Genomic DNA, 8,497 nt, shown 5'->3' with positions numbered 1-8,497 from the left:
GAGAAAGTTATGACAATGTTCCCCAGGTCACTTGTTTGAGATATAATCTAGGATCCTATCGTCTTTGGATTCAAACTCAAAAAATATAGCGATAAATATCTGAATTTCAAACCAGAGGTGCATTGAGATTTTGGCTCAAATGGGTTTTAATTTCATCTTCTGAAACATCATAGAAAGAAATCTATAGCAAAAATTCCAAGATGACCTATTTGGAGCAGCGAAACCCTAGAATCCAAAGCTCTGATACCAAATGTTATGTAACTAACTCACAAAATAGAAGAAAAGATAGACCAATGACTTCAAAATTAGACTCTTCAAGGGAGAAACCTCCTTTACATTACCCAAATGAACAATTCTTGGGTGATACAAATGAAAAAACATCCTTTCTATATGTAGGAGTCTAAGCGGTCACAATATAATCAAAGCCGACATAACAATAATAATATAAGGGCACAAAAATAACAATAGGGGGATTCTATGGAGCACAATAATAATAATAAGGGATACAATGACAATAGTAATGGCATAGTCACTAGTGTTATAGGGACATAACAATTCAACTATTTTAGTACGGACAAAAACACAGATGAATTACAAACATTCACAGAAAAAGTTTAAAAATATTCATAATCCATCCTTGACGAACATGTTGTCCATCAGGCTTCATATATTAAGTAAAATTCCCAGGACACATGTATACAAAAAACACCACTAGCTCCAATAGTGGAGCATTGTAGCCACTACTTTCTCCGCAAAAGAACTAGCTTGTCTCTACGATGCCTTGTGGGAGGAGGTAAGGTGAAAATTCCTTTGATTATATAATGAGGGTGTATATATATCCAATGGGGTGATTTTTCACCTCCCTTGTGACTCTTTGACGACCGTCATGATTGTTTGACTTCCTTATGACTTTTCAACTTTTACATGAATCTTCATATTTTGTACATGTTCTTTGGCTTTCCACTGTACAATACATTTTTGAATAAGAATTTACATAATGCACAAAAAATATGTGGCATATTACTACTCATGACATGACACTGATGACATGGACTTCATGATGGCATAGCAATCTCAGTTGACTCTTGTTTCTTCTTGCTATGTGTCTTCATGAGAATGATCTTCTATCTACCTCCAAATGGCTTAGATATGAGGAGACTTCAATGTCATCAGGTCTTGAGTTGAGATAGAAAACTAATGTCCCTTTGCATTCTCTTGATTGATCAACTTGCACATTTAGCTACAAGGGCGTCTTCTAGAATGTTCTCCATTCCCTTCTTCATCATCCTATGATAGCATGATAGAGTTCCTTCATCTACAATTCACTAATGACAAGATAACATTAGTACGATAAAACCCTAGTCTAAGATGTTGCATGATGATTCTCAGACTGAGCGAGAACCGGGTGGCAGGTTGAGGGAGAGGCTCAGTGACTATGAAATTGCACAAATCAAGGAGTTATGGGTAAGGCTTCATCCTTGAGACTACGTAATGTGCAGTTCAAGCTAGACTAAGCATGATGATTGTGCAGTTGGGGAGCTCACAGAGTCATGTTGAGGGATTGATGCCTAAAGTTTCCCATTTTGTAGTTATGGAAGGATAAGAAGGCAAGGTGACTATGAAATTGCAGAGTTCAAGAGCTCAAGGGAAAGGATTGAAGACTAAGACTGTGCAATGCATAGTTTAGGTCTAGCTGGAGGGCAAGATTGTGTATTTTTGGAGCTCAAGGGTCGAGCTTGAGCACTAAGAATATGTAGTGCATAGTCCTAGAGGCATGAGCTGTGAATTTTGTAGTGAAAAGAGGTAATTTTGTTGCTTGATGGATGATACTAAGCATTTTGCAGTTTAAGACGGCCAAATGAGGCAAGTTGCTTGGTCGAGAGTTTTTCCAAATTGGACTGAGTGTGGAGTCCATGAAGCTGATGTGAATAGTGATAAGACCTATTCGTTATCACTCACTTAGAACACTTGATGAAACAACACATATAATCTAGAACAAATGAACAATGAACTTCCCTCAGTGTGACAAATTTGCGATGACAAGCGTGACACCAAAATACACTTTGAGATGACCGTGATGAACCTTGTGCAACAATGCCTAAAACTTTGGAAATGAGTGTGACACGTGTTTACATGGTAATACCTACTCATTTACATAAATATCTTCTCTTTCAACCACCAAAACAAGCTTGTGTACATCATGTGACACTTAACATGCGAAAATATGACAATTTGATTTTATTTCAAATGGGACCAAAACAATTAAAGAAAAAGGCATGCGATAAGTCTTAATGATTGAGATGACAGTGTACATAGTTAGGCCCTTATAATACTAGTGATTTCCCCATTAATATCGTTGTTTTATCCCTTGTTGTTATTGTTGTGCGCTTATTATCCCCATATTGTTATTATTGTGCCTTTATATTATTACTGTTAAGTCGACTTTGTTTATATTGTGACCCCTTAGACTCCTATATATAGAAAGGAGGTTTTGTCATTTGAATCATATAATAATTGTTCATTTTTGTAATGTAAAGGAGGTTCCCCCCTCGAAGAGACTTATTTATAAGGTGTTGATCTATCTTTTCTCTCTTTTTGTGAGTTGGTTTCATAAAATTTGGTATCAGAGCTTTGGATTCTAGGGTTTTGCTGCTCCAAATAGGTCATCATGAAATGTTTGCTATAACATTTTATGCAGAGTTTCAGAATATTAAAAAAACTATTGAGAAGAAACCGCACTGAACCTCGGGCCCAAATTTCAGATATTTACTCGCTATATTTTTAGAGATATAATCAGAGGAAGTTAGAGTTTTTGCAGACCCCTGAATTACATTCCAAATAGGTGACGTTGGGAAAATCTTCATCAGTTTCACTATGAGAATCATATTGAAGTTTCGTCAGAAGTTACAAAAAGAAGATGGATTGGAGTGTTATGGGTATCATTTTCGGAACCTAAGGTTGAAAGAGTGACCCACGGCATGTCGTACAAGTTCACTCTACTAAACCAGTCTATACTAAGGTCATCATGGGGTATTTGGCATAACGCTTCATTGGAGAATCCAATCTTTATCAGACTTGCAGGGCTAGAAAGATTACTTAGAGGGTTATTGTAAGAAAAAATGTCAAACCTTGGAGATATAAAATTACAGAGATACATCAGATTCAATATCGAGCTCCTACAAAATGAAAAACGGTGTGTAGTTTCTTTTAAATTTTTGCATAAGCTTGGTTTGAAAAATTAGTTTGAAGGAATTCAAAGGGAATGAATTATTATCGGTAATTGATGGCCCAAATAAAGAAAATGGAAAAACCTAGTAAGCAACCTGAAAGGCCTAGCATGACTTATGAAGAAGATGAAGAAATACAACATGATATATCAAAATTACGAGACCAAGTACAACAAATTTCACTCGCACAAAAAGTAATAGAAGCTAATATGGATGGTTTAAAGAAAGATGTAGAAGCTAAGATGTATGGCGTGGAAGCTAAGATGGATGTTTTAAAGAAAGGTGTAGAAGATAAGATGAATGAAATGGTAGCTAAGATGGATGGTGTGGAAGCTAAGATGGATGATTTATGGAATGGCATGGAAGATTTGAAGACATATTTGAAGATAGATTTGACAAAGTTTCTATAATAAATTCTTACTAACGGCGAAAGGGAAGTAAAGGAAACTCATGATGAGAACAAAATAAATTTTAATCATGATTTCATAGACTCTAACATTTGATCGAAGAACCACCCTATTCCAAAGATCGATATGAGGAAGTTTGATGGCAAGGATCCCGGAACATGGATACTAGAGATGGAGCAATTTTTTGATCTCCATAATGTACAAAACACACAAAAGGTACGCATTGCAACTTTATATTTAGAACCAAATCAGTTTGTATGGTATTAATGGCTTTGCTCTCATAAACAAATTGTCACTTGGGCTATTTTTATAGATGAAATGATAGCACATTATGAGGATACAAAAAGCACCACCTTTTTTAGCCAATTGATAAATCTCAAACAAAAGGGTTCAATGATGGATCACATTGAGGACTTCCAAAAATTGAATATAAGGGTAAAATATATTCCAGAGGAGCATAGGATTGATGAGTTCATAGGGACTTTAAAAGATAACATCCAACGTGAGGTTCACCTTTGGGAACCAGATTCATTGGAGAAGGCATTTAGGTTGGCAAGAAAAATGGAAAGAAAAATTATGGAAACAAGGAAGCCTACCACTCACAATCATAAAGATGGAAGTGTTGCTACCCCTAGCCATCAACAACCTACAAGGCTGACACCACAACAATTGGAAGAAGAAAGAGAAAAAGGGCTTTGTGACAGTTGTGATAGAAAATACATTAAAGGTCATAAGTGTGCTGAGAAGAAATTGTTTTACATAGATTGTGAAGAGTAGGAAGAAAAGGAACTAGAAACGTCAAAAGAAGAGGATATACACTAGGAACAAACCTTAGAAGAAGAAGAAATGAATCCAAATATATCTTGTAATGCATTGGTAGGAATTACCACTCCTCAAACTATCAAGATAGAAGGGCATATCAAGAAGATAAATGTAATAGTGTTGATTGATTCGGGAAGTACCCTTAATTTTATTCATTATAAGGTAGCCAAGGAATTGAATTGCTTCATATATCCAACACTAGAGTGTCAAGTTATGGTTGCAAGTGGAGGAACCATAAATTTCTTAGGAAAGTGCCATAATATCAAGCTATCCATGGGAGAATATGTATTGAATAGCTCAATTCTTTCCATTGCTATGGGTGGTGCTAATTTTGTACTAGGAGTCCAATCACTACAATCCTTGGGTACAATAGATGTTAATTTTCAAGAACGTTTCATGAAATTCTCTTCAGAAGGAAAGGAAGTTGAATTAAGGGGTATCGCAGCGAAACCGGGAAAGATAATCAACTCTAACGGAATGATAAAGCTTCTAAATAAATATCAACGAGACATAATTGCACAACTATGTTCACTAGAGGTTCCCACATTGAAATCATCCATTTCTCCAGATCTCCAAAAATTCTTGGACAATCATTCCAAGGTATTTGAGACTCCCAAAGGCTTCCCACCTATTTGTGATCATGATCATGCTATTAATTTGATTCCACAAATTTCTCCTCCAAACATCAGGCCTTACAGATATCCCTATGTCCGAAAGAGTGAAATTGAATGTATGGTTGCAAAAATGCTAGACACTAGTATAATTCAACCTAGTCAAAGTTATTTCTCTGCTCCAGTAGTATTGGTTCCCAAGAAGGATGGATCATGGCGCATGTGTCCAAATTATAGGGAGCTCAACAAGCTCACTATTAAAGATAAATTTACCATTCCTATCATTGATGAATTATTGGATGAATTGCATGGATCAATTTACTTCACTAAGTTGGATCTTCATTCATGATATCATCAAATCAGAATGAAGAGGGAAGACATTCCAAAAAAAACATTTAGAACTCATGAGGGTCATTATGAATTTTTGGTCATGCCTTTTGGCCTTACTAATGCACCCTCTACATTTCAAGGTTTGATGAATTCCATTTTCAACCCCTTAGAAAATTTGTGTTATTATTTTTTGATAATATACTAATCTACGACAACTCTTGGAAGGATCATGTCCAACATGTTGACATGGTGCTCAAACTATTGGAGGAGAAACAATTATATGCAAGAATCACAAGATTTTTCTTTGGAGTACAAGAGGTGGAATATCTGGGTCATATTGTATCTCATGAAGGTGTTAAGGTAGACCCTAGAGAATTTAAAACCATTAAGGAATGGAAACTTCCCACATACATAAAGAATCTACAAGGATTTCTTGGGTAGACAGTGTTGGCATTATGATGCAGGTGTTGTCCTTGATGGAAACTCACTCAGAGGTATGATACAGGTGTTGTCCTTGGTGGCAACTCACTCAGATGACAGATCATAGTGCAGCAGGTCAAGAGAGAGGTATACGCAAGTTAACCTTGATGAAAGTGCATATACACGCAGATGATCAGAACGGAAGACGTGTATATGTAAAGACGCAGGCTCACAGAAGGAAATGCGTGCACATGTTGGAAAACTAAGTTTTGGTGCATGGTATTTGGTATGTGATATTTGGTCAATGGTATTTTGGTATTGCTCCATGGTATTTGGTCCGAAGTGTTGACCCCAGGTATTGGGTCCAGGGTATTTGTTCTACATGGTTTTGGGCCATGGTATTGAGAGAAGCCTAAACCTATATAAGGAGAATATCATTAGGCCAAGCGAAGAAGAAGTGTGCAAGTGATGAATATATGATCAAGGGTGAGATCTAGTATGTTGGTTACGGGTTTGTAATGCTTTTCTCAAGCTAACCCAGGGAGGATCCTATGCCATTGATAAAGGTTGATGGATCGTGATCTTGAAGACTAAAATGTGTTATCATTATATGGTATGATCATGAATAGATATGAATAGTAATGCATGTTTTATCCTTTGTATCTTATGGTCTGGGTATATCTTAAGTTGGAAATTGCAGCGAAGGTATAAGTAATTTTTTTCAGACATGTACATGGGTTCTCCCTAGTGAAAGGGCGTATACACACTTGTCTTACACAATCAAGTAGCATATACATTATGATATTTGATATTTCAGGTTACTGTTGGTTCTACTGGTTGTTGTAGAGTTTTCGGCTCTGCTTTGTTTTCTGGTGACTGTGTTTTGATGATAGGGTTTCAGTGATTCAGTTGTTGGGTCATTCAAAGTTAACAATTGTATTATAGTTGTGACTGCTTGGTATCTATGGATCCAGTCTGAAAATTTATGAAACGTGGTCCCTGGAAGAAAAGAAAAGGTTTTAGCCTTGTGTAGGTCAACACCTATGTACTAGTACATCAGCTAGTACAAGAGCTAAGGGGGTTGTAGCTCCCTTCGAGGAGAAGCTAGAGAACAAGAGAAGGTTGTAGCCTTCTGCAGGTAGAAGCCTGCATACTGGTATAAGACTGCACCAGTACAGAAACATTGTAAAAGGAAGTTTCTTATTAAAAGAAGATAGAGACAAATTGCAGCAGTTGGTTTTCACCCACATTGGGTTTCAACCTTATATCATGGTGTTCATGTGTGCTTCTTACGTGTGGTAATCTATTCTATTTTACTACACCTTTTTACTATTCATATGGTTAATAATGTTCTGATGCACTCATTGAAGATCAACTAATTGAATCATAAGTTTACTGAATATATGCTAGTTGCATTAAACACAGTTGCATATATACGCAGGTATCCTTAACTAAAGTAGCGTATATGAATCTGAGTATGAAAATGAAAAAGTGTTTCATTTTATAATACTGATTCATCCCCCCCCCCCTTCTCAGTATTATTTCTAATAGACATGGTATTATCACAAGTTTGTTAAGCATTATGGGAGAATAGTAGCACATCTAATAACATTATCGAAGAAAGATGCATTTTCATGGACTCAAGAAGAAATGAATGCATTTGAACATCTTAAAGAGGAAATGTGCCAAGCACCAGTCTTAGCTACACTGAAATTCACAAAAAACTTTATTGTGGAATGTGATGCCTCAAGAAATGGAATTGGTGCTATTTCAATGCAAGAATAAAGACCCATTGCTTTCAAAATTCGTCCAATCAAAGGAAAGTATTGACACAAAGCTATTTATGAGAAGGAAATGTTGCAAATACTACATGCACTTAAGAAATGGAGACCCTACCTAATGGGAAGACACTTCAAGGTAAAAATAGATCATGATAGTCTTAAATACCTTTTAGAACAAAGATTATCTTCAGAAGAGAAGTAAAAATGGGTCACAAAGATGTCGGGTTATGACTTTCAAATCATCTACGAAAAAGGGAAGCAAAATGTTGTGGCATATGCACTCTCAAGAAAGGATGAGGATATGTAAGCATTTCTTTGCACCATTTCTATTATCCAACTAGATTGGATAAACGAAGCAAGGGATGAATGGAATAATGATGAGGAAGTGTGGGCACTCATTGAAAAGATAAAACAATATCCCAATACATCTGATACATTTAGCTGGAAAAATGATTCGTTATGGTACAAGGATCGATTATACCTATGTAATAATTCACAACTCAAACAAAATATTCTTAGGGAATGGCACACCTCTCTCTTAGGAGGGCACTTAGGATTTCTAAAAACCTGTTGACACCTAATCATCAGGATTGGGTGAAAATAATGTAAATAAATAATAAGTAATATGAACAGTCGTCGGGAGATGAAGTGAATAGTCTCTCCCTCATGTATATAATAAAGACCAACCTGAAGGAACAATATATGAATCAATTTGTTTTGAGGAGTTACTGCTTGGCCTGATATGGTATCAAAGCCAGCTCCCAAAATTGGTTGTAACTCCCTTCTGCAATCTGTCCACTGCCCCCTGTGGAGTCTGGCTACTGCGCTCTTTGTCCACTGTCTACTGTGCTCTCTATCTACTGCACAGTCTGTCCATTGCCTCTCAGCATGTCTTCTAC

The sequence above is a fragment of the Pinus tabuliformis genome, chromosome 2_1, assembly GCF_031772625.1.
Source record: "Pinus tabuliformis cultivar Carrire ecotype Pingquan chromosome 2_1, CPIR1, whole genome shotgun sequence".
NCBI classification, from domain to species: domain Eukaryota; kingdom Viridiplantae; phylum Streptophyta; class Pinopsida; order Pinales; family Pinaceae; genus Pinus; species Pinus tabuliformis.
This window is presented reverse-complemented; position numbering follows the sequence as displayed.